This window comes from Hemiscyllium ocellatum, chromosome 8 (assembly GCF_020745735.1).
Source record: "Hemiscyllium ocellatum isolate sHemOce1 chromosome 8, sHemOce1.pat.X.cur, whole genome shotgun sequence".
Classification (NCBI taxonomy): Eukaryota; Metazoa; Chordata; class Chondrichthyes; order Orectolobiformes; family Hemiscylliidae; genus Hemiscyllium; species Hemiscyllium ocellatum.
The window spans coordinates 40,150,755-40,167,912 of NC_083408.1; the positions used below are offsets into that span (position 1 = coordinate 40,150,755).

Genomic DNA, 17,158 nt, shown 5'->3' on the forward strand with positions numbered 1-17,158 from the left:
CCACTATGCCATTTGGATACCTGACTGCGTGCCGCACCTGCATACTTGCTTTCAGTTGGCCTTGTACAAGGACACCTAGGTTCCTTCGCACACCAATGTTTGCCAACCTATCACCCTGAAGAAGGGCTCATGCCCGAAACGTCGATTCTCCTGCTCCTTGGATGCTGCCTGACCTGCTGTGCTTTTCCAGCAACACATTTTCAGCAACCTGTCACCCTGCCAATCTGATTGTTTTCCTAATGGACTAGAAAACTTTCCACTGATCTATGTTATACTGTGTGATTGAATAAAAAGTACATGGACTTCGAGTCCATTTCTCTTTGACCCTGCTTGTTGACTTCTAACAAAATGAAAAATGGTAGTGGAGTGCCTTTCAAGTGGGCCAATCTCAAAGTGTGACCTTCGCTTGTAAATGCCTGACCAACATTTGAGGTTTCTGGGTGAAATTTGTTCAAAAGGAATGTGTGATGTCGTCTTTAGCTTCCTACATTACATTAGCAGGTACACCTGGTGGAATTGCTGTAAAACACTTTAAGACAATGGTGATAATGAAAAATACTGTGTTAAAGCAAATCTTTCCAAACTCGTTTCAAATTGGAATAAAATACAAATCACAACTGGGACTCTGTAGCAAGTAATTCTTTTCCTGTCTTCCCAAATCCTGTTCACCACCTGCAAGGCAGAAGTCAGAAGTGTAACAGGATACTGCCCATTTGCCTTGATGAGTCTAGCTCCGATGATGCTCAGGAACTCAATACCAGAACAAAGTAGCTGAACAAAATATCTATCTTTCACTGTAACCATTCACCTCCTCTTCCATTGACATTAGGAGCACAGTCGGTATCATTTATAAGATGTACTGTGGTAATACATCAAGACTGTTTGGACCACAAACTCACAAATTATACCATAAAGGTGGGCGGCACGGTGGCTCAGTGGTTAGCACTGCTGCCTCACAGCGCCGGGTACCCAGGTTCAATTCAAGCCTCAGGCCTCTGTCTGTGTGGTGTTTGCACATTCTCCCCATGTCTGTGTGAATTTCCTCTGGGTGCTCCGGTTTCCTCCCACAGTCCAAAGATGTGCAGGTTAAGTGGATTGGCCATGCTGAATTGCCAATTGTGTCCAGGGATGTGCAGGATAGGTGGGTTAGCCATGGGAATTACAAGGCTACAGGGATGGGGTAGGGGGTAGGTCTGGGGGTGGGCTGCTCTTTGGTGGGTCAATGCAGACTTGATGGGCCGACTGGCCTCTATCTGCACTGTCGGGATTCTTTGATGGGCAAGGACAGCAGAAGCATAGGACCACGACCTGCAAGGATACCTCCAGCAACTTCCCATCCTGACTTGGAAATACAAGCTGAACCTTCTGTTAGTGATGTGGAGCTGCTGGATTTTTCTGCCAGTCAGGCCATTCTGAGGAGATGGGTGGGCCTTCCTCTGTATTAAGGGCAGGAATCTGAGTGACCAAAAGTGACTGGTGAAATCAGAGACCTGCTGCTTGTGCGTTTTCACAGAACCGCGGTGGAAGCAGCTGCCAGAATAGCGAAGCTGGATTCAAAGAATCCCTGAAGCAAAATAAGTGATTTTTCTTCGAGGTACGTGGTTTCCAGAAGTGGGGTTCTTAAGTGGTGAGGCAGTTGGAGGTAAGGGTAGGGGTTGCCTATATGCACCTCCTGTCCTATGTACATGCCTAAGATAATGATTTCCTTTTCTTGAGCGACCTCCCTCCCACCCCGATACCAACTGATAAGTAGCCTGTCTTTATTTTGCCTCCAGATCCATTCCATGACATCAGGCTCACAGCAGCAGTGCTGTGAAGCCTTTAGGTGGTCAGCTATTTCCTGATGAAGGGCTTATGCTCGAAACGTCGAATTCTCTCTTCCTGAGATGCTGCCTGGCCTGCTGTGCTTTGACCAGCAACACATTTTCAGCTATTTCCGAACCAACCTGTTTAGAGACGTGGAGCAAGTCAGTCTTTAACCCTGGCCTCCTGGTCCAACACAAAAGAGATTACGACTGCAGCACAAGTGCCCTCATTTGGATGGCCATGAATCAGCTTGTTAAGAGTCTGAATAGGTGACAGAATGGGAACAGCAACAATAGAACCTCTCCACCACCCAATCCAACCTAATCCTGGTGGAGGGTGCGAGCTGGTGGGAATTGACGATGACATCACCCTTCCTAACTACCCACCACCTACCCTATCACCAGTGGGAGATTCTGCTCTGTATCATTATTCCTGCAATGTCGCTGGATCAAAATCCTGGCTCTTCCTTCCTAACAGCATTCTCAGTACAATTACACAGCATGGCCTGCAGCAGTTCAAGTTGCATCCCAGGTAGATAATGTGGTGAAGGTGTTTGGCATGCTTGCCTTCATCAATCACTGAATACTGGAATTGGGACACCATGTTAAGGCTGTACAAGGCCATATTTGGAGTGCTACATATAATTCTTGTCGTTCTGCTATAGGAAGGATATTATTAAACTTGAAAGTGTGCAAAAAAGACTTACAAGAATGTTACTGAGACTGGAAGGTTTGAGTAATAAGGAGAGGCTGGGGAGGCTAGGGCTGTTTTTCCCTGAAGCTTAGGAGGCTGAGGGTTGACATTATAGAGGTTTATAAAAGTCATGAGGGGCACAGCTAAAGTGAATTATAAAGGTCTTTTTATCAGGGTAGGGGAGTCCAAAATTGGAGGGCATAGGTTTAGTGTGAGAGAAGAAACATTTAAAAAGGACCTAAGGGACACCTTTTTCACACAGAGGGCGGTGTGTGTATGGAACGAGCTGCCAAAGGAAGTGGTAGAAGAGGGTACAGTTACAACATTTAGAAGATATTTGGACAGGTACATGGATAGGAAAGGATTAGAGAGGCATGAACTAAATGCAGACAAATGGGTCTCGTTCAGTTTAGGAAAACTGGTCGGCATGGATGAGTTGGGCCAAAGGGTCTGTTTCTGTTCTGTATGACTCTATGCTGCATAGGGGTCTAAGGATGTGAAAGGGTTAATGCTGAGGCATATGGTGATGTCTCACATACTAGGGTGGACAGCAGCTTTAGACCTTGAAGGAGTAAGACCTAACATTGGGGTGCCCTTCAGACTCTCAGCTACAATGTCGATCATGCCAATGTAAATTGTACCTTCAGGTTACCATCATGCAATAGCCAACATCTTCCTTAAGAGGAGAGCCTCTTCTCATGAGACTACTGACAGAATTTTCTGCCAGACCCAGAAAGCCCTGTAGATCGGCTACCAGGAAAGAACATGGTGGCAGCAACACTACCAAATGGGGATCTGACACCATGATGAGTTGTGGTGAGGATTCATCTTTTCACAGCCACCACCTGCTCAAGGGCAATTTGGGATGGGCCATACATGCCAATTTAGCCAGTGATGCCCACACCCCATGAACGAATTTGTCAAAAAATAAGTTCACCAGGATATATCAACAAGTAATTATTTCACAACAGTCAGTCATTCTTCAGAATGAGAAGTGTTTTACAAACCGTGGAGAAATGGTAATCTGACCTATCTACTGAGAAACTGACAGGATTGTATGCAGCTCTGGTTTTACATCCCAAATGTCTGAACTCAATGGTAAGTAATACTGAACGAGGTGTTTCCAACTGATCGCATAGATTTCCCACGCAGTGAGTTCAGTTAAAATGGCCTTACGACAAGAATGTTTTTTCTCTTTTGTTTGTGCATTTCACAATGTGGAGCTGCTGATTAGCCATTACCCCTTTAAATTCTTATCAGTAGCAAAGAACACTCTGCAAGTGAGGCAAGGATCCTTTGTTCTGCTCAATCTGATTTTGATGTTTTCTTTTCAAAAGGTGGCTAATTTTGAATGGAAGAAATGCAAACTTTTAGCTGCCAAATTGAAGTACTGGACTAATTGTTACATAGGAGTAAACTGGGAAAAAAATCATGATTGGGAAGTCAGGAAACATTGGACATGGCCAACAAACAAAGTCCCTGAAGCTGCTACACGTTGTTGCCAGGTTTTGTCTGCTACAGAGTTCAGGACTGAAGGCTCCAGTCTGACTGGAGCCTCTCATTTCAGTCACACAACGGAGTTAATCAACAACTCTGAAAAATAAACACCACCACCACCATCAAATTGCATCTCGGTGATTTCAGTTTGCAGATTGCAGTTATTTTGGCAAGGCATTTACAAATGAAATATAAAGAAAATTATGAACCCCATTATGCGTCCATTCTTTACCCAAGATAGAAATGCCAGCTGTCTCATTTTGAAGGGTTGTCACTTGTTTTTGAATGAGATATCAGTGGTTTTGGGGTCATCAATTTAATTGTCACCAAGAATGAAGAGGGAGGTTATAAAAAAAATCTTTGCATACAAGGGTTATCATGACAACCTCCATAAAAAGTTAAAGCAGAGACTTTTGTTATGTTAAAGTTTCTAAATATTTAAAAGAGAGGAAGAGGCAAGACATTGGGAGAGATTGGATTTATGTTTTACCCTGTTTGTGATTCATTCATTTCCAAGATAGAATTTCTCCCAGCAAAGCCAGTATCCATTTCCAAAATCTAAAAGGTGGTGGTGTGCTATCTTCTAGAAGCATAGCAGGCCATTAGAGTTTGTACATGCACGGTGTTCTTAAAGAGGGAGCTTCACAACTTGACTAAGTGCAAGTCAAGTATCAGTGATGTCGTTCCAAGTCAAGATTATGGATAACTTGGAGGTAAACTTTCAAATGTTGCACTTCCCATTTATCAAGTGCTCTTACCTATCAAAGCAGTAAAGGACGTTGGTTTGAGAGAAACGGTCAAAGCAGTCTGGGCAAGTTGCAGTAATACATGCTGTAGAGATCTTACACACTTCTGTCACTGTGCACCCAGTGGTGGAGAGGGTTCTGACCAGTTTCCCAAGTGAGGTTCCCCAGTTGGTTCCCATTTTGGACAGGATACCCCAAACAAGTAAGCACTAGGGTGAGGATGGATGAACTGGATCCCCTTCTTTTTTTTAACCTGCTCCCCATCGTTTAGTCAAAAGAAGGTTAATTTAAAAAAGAATCCTTTCCCTCTTGGATACCTTTCTTCCAGATCCTAAGGAACTTGAGTTTTAAAAGGAGCCAATTTAACCAGGCTTTCTTGAGTTAACAAAAGAGAGAGTTAATTAGTTATAAATGCAAGAAATAACAATGCAGCACACGTACTTTTTAATTCCTCATCTGAGTGAGAGTCCAAAAAAGGTAAAAGTTTAAGAATAAGAATTAGCCTATAAGCCATTGGGAAGCTTTGTAGTCATAACATTAGGTTGTACCAAGAGCATTGACATTGGTATGTGAACCAATCAATTTTGAGGCTAATTAGTGGGAAGGATGAAGAGGAACAAATCTGCAGGGAAATTACAGAGAGGTACCAACATTATAGTGTAGTTATAATGGGAGAGACTCAATTGACCCAATGTAAAATGGGGGTTACTGGTAAAGCAAGGGGCAGTGTAGGGCAATTCTTCTCTGATTCTGTTTCTGGATTCTGATGAACAGTCACTGGATTCGAAACATTGACTCGGTTTTCTCTCCACAGATACTGCCAGATTTGCTGAGTTTCACCAGGAATTTCTGTTTTTATTTAAGGCATACTGTTGAACCTGGTCCTTGGAATTGACCAAATGGATCAAGTGTCTGTGGGAGAGCATTGAGAATACAGCGATCATTGTGTCATTAGGTTCAGGGTGGTGGTGGAGAATGACATGCAACAATTCAGAGTCAGAAAAATTAATTGGCGGATAGGCGAATCTAATGGGGCATTAACATAATTGTCCAGGATAGACTAGAATGTGACATTGCTGGGGAGATCTGTAACTGAACGATGGGCTACCTTCAGAAAGGAGAAGCTTTGGAAATTGTTGCGGTAGATTCCTTCAAATGGGAAAGGTGGAACAAACAAATGCAGAGCTCCCTTGGAGGGAGCTCCTGGGAGAAGGTAGAAATTAAGATAAAAAAGAAAAAGTGTGCTTTTGACGGAAGTCAGGTAGAAAACACAATTGAGAACCGAAAGGAATTCAGCAGACTCAGAGAGGAGGTGAAAAAACAGATAACAGAAAAAACAGAAATGTTGAGAAAAGAAATGACAGCCAACATAAAAGAATGCCTGAAGGCTTCCATAGACATATACACAGTAAAAGGAGAAGTAGGGTTGATTAGAGACTAAAAAAGGAGATTTACATTTGGAAACAGGAATCATTTATTGAGTTCTAAATGAATACCTTGCATTTGTCTTTACCAAAGAGGGAGATGGTACCCAGGCTATGCTGACTGAGCAGGAGGAAGGGATTAAAATTTATAATTTAGAAATTTTGGTTAACTTGCAGGTACTTCAAATTGAAAAGGTACCAGGACTGAATGTGCTGCATCCAAGCATTTAGCAAGAAGAGAGAGCGAGATCGAAAGGGATAGACTGCAAGGAATAGTTCTTGTATAAAACCCTGTCCCTGAAAATGTGGTCGAGGCAAGTTCATCTGAGGCATTCAAGAGGGTATTGGATGGTTATTTGGGTGATACTGTGGCTCAGTGGTTAGCACTGCTGCCTCACAGCACCAGGGAACTGGGTTTGATTCCAGCCTTGGGTGTCTGTCTGTGTGGAGTTTGCACATTCTCCCTGTGTCTGCATGGGTTTCCTCCATGTGCCACGGTTCCTTTCCATAATCCAAAGATGTGCAGGTTAGGTAGGCTGGCCATGCTAAGTCAACCTGTCGTGCCAAGGGATATGCAGGATGGATGGGTTAGCCGTGGGAAATGCAGGGTCACAAGGGTAGGGTTGGGGAGAGGGGTAGGTCTGAGTGGGCTGCTGTTCAGAGGGTCTGTGCAGACTTGATGGGCCAAATGGCCTCTTTAAGCACTATCGGGTTTCTGTGTTTCTACGATTCTCGAAATGGGATAAGGGGAAAATAAAGGAATTTCGCAGAATGTAAGAGAATTAGTGTAGGCACAGTGCTCTGAATAGCATCCTTCTGCGCCATACAAACTCTGTGATCCTGTGATCTGAGGTACTTCAGTTAGAAGGATAGGTTGAAGAAGGTGGAACTGTTCCCATTGGAAAGATCAAAGCTAAAAGGAGATCTGACCGAGATTTTCAAAGTCACAAGAGGGCAGGATAGAGTGGGTATGGAGAAACTGCTCCTGCTTATACAAGAAACAGGAATGAAAGGGCATGGAATGAAAGCGATTTGCAAAAGGAACAAATGTGACATGAAGAAAAACTTCACCCAGTGAGTATCCAGGTTTGCAAAGAATTGGAGGCAGGCTCAATTGAAGAAACTATTGGGTAATAATTTGGATGTAAATACTGTGCAAGGATATAGAAAAAAGTGGGAGATTGGTGCGAGGTAAAGGTATTCATTTAGAGAGCCGGTGTAGACATGATGGCCTCCATGGTCTCCTTTTGGGTTGAAATGCTTCTGGGATTCTTGCCTTTTGTAAATTGATAGAAATTCTTTTATACTGGTCCTTTTTGACAGTGAGGATGTCTTTTACCACTTTTTTAACCTGCAGTGCAGGAGTGGTTAATGATGGTTCTCCCCTTCACAGAACATTCACCTTCACCACTAACAGGCACTAACACATATTGACCAGGACTGCAGTCAGTTTTTAACCAATTCTTTTTTGATTTCCCTAGAAATGTAAAGCATAAACATGTCTGCAGGAGATAGCTTCCTGCTGAATGTAGGGTGCATAGTCAGCACTTGGTCATCTCTTCCTGTTGTCCTGTTTGAAATTTTCCTCACTCTGTCTGAGTGTGACATTCCATGGATCCTTCCCGTACCCCACCAGACAGGAATGGAGTTTACATCCACAGTCATCTTTTGACTTTTATAAAACATACAATGGAATTACAAGTTCAATATGTCAGCTTGACATAGAACATTGACATCTATCTGACAATGTGTACAATTGCCTTGGTACACCCTATGCACAAAACTCAAGACAGATCCAATCCACTCTCAATCATCATCACATTGATGGAGGTGGTATCAAGCAGCACTGGCTCCACCTTTAACTGCTCACTGACACTCAGTTTGAGTTTGCCAGGGTCACTCAGTTTCTGACTTCATTACGGGCTCGTGCATGTATGAACAAATGAGCTGAAATCCAGAGGTAAGGTGAGATTGAGTGTTCTTTGTATTTGGGCAGGATTTGACAGATTGTAACATCAAAGAACTCCAGCCAAACCGAAACCAGCGAGGAATTAGATGGAAAATTCTCCAATGGTAGCAGCCATACTAGACTACTACCGAGAATGAGCAGGTTATCATTCTGAGGAAGATGGGACAGGCGAGGCTTGGATCTGCTGGAATTTAAAAGAGTAAAGGCAACTTCATTGAAGCATACGGGGAAAGGATGTTTCTGCTTTTAAGATAATCAATATCTAGGGCTCACTGTTTAGATAAAGGGATGGTCCATTAAAAACAGAGACAAGGTGATTTCCTTTTCCTCTCAAAGGATTGTGAGTCTTTGTAACTTTCTTCTTCTGAGAAGACGATGGAAGCAGATTCTTGTTAAGCAAGGAGTTGAAAGGTATGAATGTGGATTTGAGGTTACAATCAGATCAGGCGTGATCTTATTAAATGGTGGAACGGATGTAAGAGGCCGAATGACGTACTCCTATTCCTTGTTTGTATATTCATATGCACCTATCTAAAGAAAAGTGTTTACTTGGTTTTTATTCAATCATCTCGATCCCAGGATAACGATTCTCTGGGTGATGTTCTTCCTTCCCTCCACTGTAACAAAAGAAGTGGGGATGTTTGCTAATGTTTGCAAATTTGACCTTGCTATCACAAAGAGAGTCTAATGTGAACAGGCTAATTGTGTTTAAGGGAAAGCTGGGCGGGGGGCATTTTTGAGTCAATATTCTCCGGTGTTTAGGAGACTGAGAGGAGATCTTATTGAAACACATAGGATTCTGAATGGGTTAGATGGAATAGACACTGAGACATTGAGGTTTCCCTGACTGGAGAAGCTAGAATACAGAACACGGTCACAGGATAAGGAAAAAAGAAAATAGCCACTGAGATGAGAAGAAACTTCTGCCCTCAAAGGTTTTTGACATTTTGGAATTTTCTATGTTAGAGAGTTAAGGAAATTCCATTGCTGAATATATTCAGTCAAGCAGAAGATAGAGAATCAAGAGATATGGAGAGTATGCATGAGTGAAAAATGAAGTTGAAGGTGAGGAGGAGCCATAACCGTGTATTATCTGGCTGGTGTAGTGATTGGAACAAGGGCCAGGTGGATCACATTGACTGTGAGATATCTGATTGGGGTTGTTAACATGGGCTAATCAGGGAGTCCTGGCTGACAAATATAAACAGGGGGAGGTGGGGATCCCCAGAGGAGGGCCCTTTACGCGGGAGTTCTCCCCCTTTCTCTCGGGGATCTGGGGTGGAGGGTGTTGCACGCAGCAGTCCCCTGCAACCGCAGATTGCGGTGGTTCACGGACTCCCAGCCCAACTGCTTGTTCTGTGGTGCTGTGGAGTCCGTGGACCATGTGTATATTGGGTGTGGGCGTTTGCACTCCCTCTTTGATTTTCTGAAAAACCTTCTCCTCTGCCTTTGGTTGCACTTCAGTCCCACGCTCCTGATCTTCGGGCACCCAGTGCAGAGGAGGGAGGGCAGATCTGAAGACCTCCTCGTGGGCCTGGCCAAACTGGCCATAAACAGGTCCAGGCAGCGGGCCGTGGAGGGGGTCGTTAGGGCCGACTGCCTGCCCCTCTTCCGCGGTTACATTAAAGCCCGGGTGTCCTTGGAGAGGGAACACCCTGGAGTTATTCAGGGAGAGGTGGGCGCCGCAGGAGGTGGAGTGCATCATTTCCCCCTCCAACTCTATTTTGATTTAGTCCCTGCCCTCCCCTTCACTGTTTTGATCACACAGCATTGCCCTTTTGATGTGAAGGGCACTGCTCGTCACAGGCCACTCGGGTGTTTTCCTATTTTCCTGGTGGTGGAAATTGAATAAAGATTTGTACACTTTGTGTCTTTCACTGTGTCTCACACCTGCACACACACACCATGGGTGCTGGGGAAAAAATAAGCACTACCGCAGTTAGGTGGTAGTGTGAGGGTTAATTTAAAAAAAAATAAACAGGAGGCTGCTCTTTCGCCATATTGACCAAGTGCATCATGGTGCGCATGAATGTTCTTGCTGATGCCCTCACCAGCATCAACAATGCAGAGAAGCGTGGAAAACGCCAGGTTCTCATCCGGCCATGCTCCAAAGTGATTGTGAGATTCCTGACTGTAATAATGAAGCATGGCTACATTGGAGAGTTTGAGATTATTGATGACCACAGAGGTGGGAAAATAGTTGCCAATCTCACTGGCAGACTGAACAAGTGTGGTGTCATTAGCCCCAGATTCGATGTTCAAGTAAAAGCTCGAAAGGTGGCAAAATAGTCTCCTGCCTTCCCATCAGTTTGGGTACATCGTTCTAACGACCTCAGCAGGGATCATGGACCATGAGGAGGCCAAACGGAAATACACGGGAGGAAAAAGTCTAGGATTCTTTTTCTAAAACATGCAACCTGTCTATAATAAAACATTGAAACCAAAAAAAATATATAAACAGGAGACTCAGAGAGTCTCCTCACTCTAGGGACTGGCTCTGTGCTGGCTGTTCAGATTCCATGTACTGTCCACATGTAAATAAAAGATGACTTGGTGATGGGATACCAGCCTCTGTGCAGTTATTTTAATGGGAATATGGAATTGAAGCTACAATGCGGTCAGCTATGATCCAATAGAATGTCAGAACAGGCTCCAGGAACTGGAAGTCCTACTTCTGCTCCAAGTTGGTATTTTGAAATGTGCAAAACTTCAACGGGCCATAAGGATTCTTCCATACTGATTCCTTACATTTATACAAAAGAGAAGGGAAGAGCTGCTTACAGTGATAAACTAAGATGAGGAAAAGCACCGTTGTGCTACTGAGACTTTATAAAGCTCTGGTTAGGCCCCATTTGGAGTATTGTGTCCAGTTTTGGTCCCCACACCTCAGGAAGGACATACTGGCACTGGAGTGTGTCCAGCGGAGATTCACACAGATGATCCCTGGAATGGGATGTCTAACATACAAGGAACGGCTGAGGATCCTGGGATTGTATTCATTGGAGTTTAGAAGATTAAGGGGAGATCTAATAGAAACTTACAAGATAATACATGGTTTGGAAAGGGTGGACACTAGGAAAATGTTTCCATTAGGCGAGGAGACTAGGATCCGTGGACACAGCCTTAGAATTAGAGGGGGTAAATTCAGAACAGAAATGCGGAGACATTTCTTCAGCCAGAGAGTGGTGGGCCTGTGGAATTCATTGCCGCGGAGTGCTGTGGAGGCCGGGATACTAAATGTCTTCAAGGCAGAGATTGATAAGTTCTTGATGTCACAGGAATTAAAGGCTACGGGGAGAATGCGGGTAAGTGGAGTTGAAATGCGCATCAGCCATGATTGAATGGCGGAGTGGACTCGATGGGCCGAATGGCCTTACTTCCATTCCTATGTCTTATGGTCTTATGGAAAGTTATAAAGAGATTTGAGTCGGGCATAAATGCTGGGATGAACTGGTAAGGTCATGTGGCTGTTTCTGTGCTGTTTATCCTACGTATCATTTGTAGTTCCACTGATACTGAGGCAATCTGTTCCTGAATACAACATGACCGAAACAACATTCAAGCTTGGGCTGATCGTGGCAATAACATTTGTACCATAATTGTGATACACAGTAATCACCTCCATCAACAGAGAATCTAATCATCTCCCCTTGACATTCAATGGCACTGCCATTACGGAATCATATAACACACCCTGTATGTTACCACTGATCATAAGCTTAACTGGATCAGCCACAATAAATACTGAGGCGACAATAGTGGAGGGAATTCAGGCATTTTTGTCAACTAAAATGCAACTCCTGACTCCCCAAACCTTGTACGCTATTTAAGGAGAGGCCAGCAGTGTGATGGAATACTTCCCACTCATCACGATCAGGGCAGCTCTAACCTCAAATGAATTGGGAGGTAATGGCGTGGTGGTAATGCCTTTTAACTGGTAATTTAACAGACTTATCTTGATTCTGTGGAAAGCAGGCATTCAATTCTCATCATGACACCTTGAGGAATTTAAATTTAAGTAATAAAAATCTGGACTCCCTGCTATAGAAAGGATGTTGTGAAACTTGAAAGGGGTTCAAAAAGGATTTACAAGTATGTTGCCAGGTTGGTGGGTTTGAACTACAGGGTGAGGCTGAATCGGCTGGGGTTGTGTTTCCTGGAGCATTGGAGGCTGAGGGGTGACCTCATAGAGGTTTATAAAATCATGAGGGGCATGGGGATAGGGTGAATAGCCCAAGGTCTTTTCCCTAGGGAAGGGTGATAAAAACTAGAGGGCATAGGTTTAAGGTGAGAGAGGCAAGATTTAAAAGGGATTTGGGGGGGAACTTTTTTCACACAGAGGGTGGTGTGTATATGGAATGAGCTGCCAGAGGAAGTGGTGGAGGTTGGCATAATTATGACCATTAAATGGCATCTGGATGGATATGTGAATAGGGAGGGTTGAGAGGGATATGAGCCAAATGCTGGCAAGAATGACTGGATTAGGTTAGGATATCTGGTCAGCATGGAAGTGTTGGACTGAAGGGTCTGTTTCCATGCTGTTCAGATCTATGACTCTGGTCTCAGTGATGGCAACCATGGCAACTCAAAATGTTTTAAAAATCTATTTGGTTCACTAAGTCTTTTAGGGTTTGAAAATCTGTCATGGTGACTTTCGCATAAACAGAAGGGGAAAGCAACGGCCTTGAATAATATCTCATCTGAAAAGCGGCACCGACATAAATGCTTCAGCAACGAAGATAAAATGGAGAGATTGGGACTTGGACAGAAGGTGGCTAAAGTGGACTCTGATAGAAGTTTTCAAAATCACGATGGGGCTGGATAGGCAGGGAAAATCTGGTCCCACTCATAAGAGGATCACCAATGAGAGGGCACAGATTTAGAGTGATTTGCGAAGAGGCAAGCATGAGGTAAGGCAAAACAGAAGGTTTTTTTCTCAAAACTATGAGTTTGGATCTGCAATGCACTGCCTAGGTGGGTGGTATAAGCAGATTCAATGGAGGCATTCAACAGGGCATTAGATGATTAGTTATATGCAAATAAGGTAATAAGGAAATGGCAGCAGAATAGAATGAATTCATGATGCTCAGTTGGACAGCTATGGCAGATACAATGCACTGAAAAGCTTCCTTCTGTGATAAGCCGATAATTCCAATGGCAAGAAGCCTTCAGTGGATTGTATGGAGAAGTGTAGCTTTGAGAGATTTAAACAATTATATTCCCAATGTAAACACAAAATCTAGAAGTGCCAAGCATTAGAAAAGAGTTTGGCGTGTTATTGCTGCTCTTTGGACCATCTGACATTAACAGAGGATCATGCTTAACTCAAGATACAATAGTTAAGTACATTCACCAGGTCCGGTAACACTGAAACATAGATATTGAAAATCCATTTTTAAGTGGTGAGGCTTGATGGAAGGATGCCATAAATATGCCCCATCCCCAGTAACTGTCCGGCCATATACTTTGAGAGGGCAGTTGGGGTAGGGAGGTTGGTTCTGGTAAATTATTTGAAAATAAATGTACAGGACTGGAGGACTGGGAATATTGCACAATCATGTTTGGTGATCAGCCAAGAATTGATAGAATGGTAATGTTTCCTGTTGCAAATGTTGCGAGGTCGCATTCTGCAGCTGTCATAGCAACACACTTACATTCAAAGGTAGAAGGGGTAGTTTACCACTGGTGCAAATCCTACAGCTCTGTCCTGTTGACTGTTGAAGTGATTGGTTTGAAGTGTTGTTCAGCCCCGACCTGCTCCTCAGCCTGAGGGAGGCAGCTGATATCCTATGGAGCAGACGGAGGGGCATAGAATGAAGCTAAGTTGGCAAAAACATTCCAACTGGCCTAGAAAAATACAACCTCCTGATACACTACTGTTCTGATAGATCCATGATAAAGACTGACGCACACTTTGGTGCTGAGTACAGCCTCCTACAAGCAGTGCCTTCAACAATGTCAACTTGTATTTTCATGGACCCTTTAATGTGGAAAGGCATCCTAGGATGCTTCAAAAGACCATTATGATACTTTTTGGATAGTTAGTGCCAAATGTAACTCAGATATATATTTGAAGGGGCATCTTAAAGATAATTGGTTGGTAGTGCAGAGCATAAACATTGTTGAAGAGAGACATGGCATTCAAACTGTTCAGGCACTCATCAGGACTGAAATGCAAGACATTGACAGAAAGGAAAGAACAAGTCATACAGCATGAAAAGATGATGCCAATTGGTTGGACTTTGGTTGACATGGAAATGCAGGAGAAGACATCAACTTTCTTGGTTAACTGTTTAAATCCAAACCAGGCAAACTGAGCCTGGTTAGTCAGGAGGTTGTTATGGGAATGAAGCATAGCCCCTTCCACAGTGAGAAAAGAGCAATGTATATCCCAATGATTTGTAGGAAATATCAAACAACACAGCCTTTGACTGTTCACAGATGTCAGTGTGCCAACTATGCCCAACTCGTCTATGCTTACAAATCTCAACACAGTAGCTGCACTAGGTGTGATTCTGTTGTTGAATAACAATTAATAAACAATCCTGACTATGATAAAAAAAATTATACCAGAAACCAATTTAACATCATCAGTCAGGTTCACAGTCTGATTAAGCTTTGATTGTAGAAGCTATGTATATTCACACATACGACCCTATTATTTGTCGTCATCAAGAGTATGTCTGTTTATTGCATATTTCTCACCGATGTAAAAGATTGGTCACAGCCAGATCTACTACTAAAGAAGTGAGAAATTATAAGCAAAGAGAGGTTATACTGAGGGTGACATGATAAAGAAGTAACAAGCAAGCCCTCAAAGAACTACAAACTCTCTTGACAAAGAAGCAGCAAATTATCCTCTGAAACATTTACCTGTACATCAATGTCCCTTTATACATACATTCAGTAGTCCTGAAGAAATAGGAGCAGGAGTATGCCAATTGTCCCCTCAAGCCTGTCATGTCATTCATTCATCAATATTATTTCTGATCGGCCCCAAACTTCAACTCCTCTTTAATACTAATTCCTCATAGAGTTTTGAAATTTTGAGGAGCTGATGTCTATTGAACTCTTTTTGAAATACTTTCAGTAATCCAGCCTCTGCAACTCTCTGGAGTAGAGGATGCAAGGCATTATTACACTCTTGGGAGAAGACATTCCTTTGCATCCAAGATTTAAAGGAATATCTACATATTTTATAACTATTTTCCCTTCATTCAAAATTTCTGCAGGCATGGAAACATCTTCTGAACATTTTTTTTGTTAAGTCACCTCTGAATTTTGCATATTGTAAATGATATCACCCCATATTCTTTTAAACTGTAATGGATAAAGGCCTAACATGTTTAGCCATTCCAGATAAGTCAACCCCTTCACCCAAGGAATCATCCTGGTGAATATATTTTGAAACACCTCCAATGCGAGCACATCTTTTTTTTAAATACAAGGACCAGTACAGCAAACAGTACTCCAGATCCAGTCTCGCCAATACCTGTTGGTTATGACAAGACTTCCCTATTAATAAGCCATCAGCAACAAAGGCTAAAGTTTTATTTCCCTTCTTTATTACTTGCTGTACCTGCATGTTAATTTTTTTGGGTGTTTTATGCTCATGAATGCACAGATCCCTCTGAGATGCACTTGTTTGAGTATCTCTCCATTTAAATAAGTCTTCTTCCTGTCAAACTCACACTTTTCTACATTAAACTCCATCTGCCAGATTTTTTTATCTGCTTACTCAACCTACTTATATGCCCTTGCAAATTCTGTGCCCTTAGTACAACATACCCTCTCACATATTTTTGTATTGTCAGCAAATTTGGATCCATTACACTCTACCCCTCCTCCAAATCATTAGTATAGATGATGAATAATTGAGGCCTAAGACTGACCCTTGTGGCACAACACTAGTTATATCTTTCCAACCTGAGAAAGATTCATTAAAGCCAACTCTCTGTCTTCTGTGTGTTAATTAATCCTCAATCCATACTGACGCATTATTCAAAAATGGAGAACTCCTATCTTATGCACTAATGTTTTATATAGTACCTAAATGAATGCTTTTTGGAAATCCAAAACATGATATCTACCAGTTCCCCTTTACCAACTCTGTCTGTTACATCCTCAAAATTATCAAACATGTTTTCTCTTTCTCAACACCATGTTGGCTCTGAGCTAAGCTTTTCTATGTGTCCTGCTATCCTTTTCCTTAATAATGCTCTGCAGCATCCTCCCAATGAGAGATGTTAAGCTTATTTGACCACAGTTTCCTGCTCACTGTCTCCTTTCCTTCTTGAATAGGGATGTCACATTAGCAGTTTCCCAATCCATCAGAAGCCTTCCAGAATCCAGTGTGCTCTGCAATATTTTAATCAACACCTTCACTATCTCTGCAGACATGTCCTTTAAGATCACAGCAACCTGTCTGCCTTGCGATTGTCAAATAGTTTGTCCCTTGTGATAAAGTTTGTTACAAGATCATTCCTCCGAGTAGCACCTTGGTAATTTGTTATCTTTGGGATGTTTACCGGGTCCTTCTGACTGTTTGTTTTTATATTTCTTGTCAACTTACTTTCATAGTCAAATTCTTTCTTACGAGCATTTTTGTCACCCTTTTCCACTTGCGAAAACAATTCCCAATCCTTGGGCCTACCACTAAGATATTCTATGCATTAGTTTTCATTGTTTATTCTCCTTGGCTGCCTTAGTTGAGCAATTATGTGGAGAAGCCAGTTTTGGACTGGGGTGGATAAAGTGAAAAACGACACAACCTGATGAAGGAGCAGCATTCCAAAAGTTAGTTCTTCCAAATATAACCTGGTTTTGTGTGATTTTTAACTTTGTTAAGCAAGGATGGTTCAATAGATCCTTTTTTGTTGATGGGTATGACTTTTTGAGCATCATAAAATACTTGCCTTAACATCTGCTATTGGTCATCTACTAATCTTCCCTTTAGTCTATTCTCCCATCCTGCTTTAGACAATTTCTTCAATCTTTTATGACTGCCCTTCATTAATTTGAGA

General features: G+C 42.6%; 1 pseudogene; it reads left to right on the forward strand.

The window, feature by feature from the left end:
- Positions 1–10,143: 10,143 nt before the first annotated feature.
- Positions 10,144–10,585, forward strand: LOC132817836 (small ribosomal subunit protein uS8-like; annotated as a pseudogene).
- Positions 10,586–17,158: the final 6,573 nt, after the last annotated feature.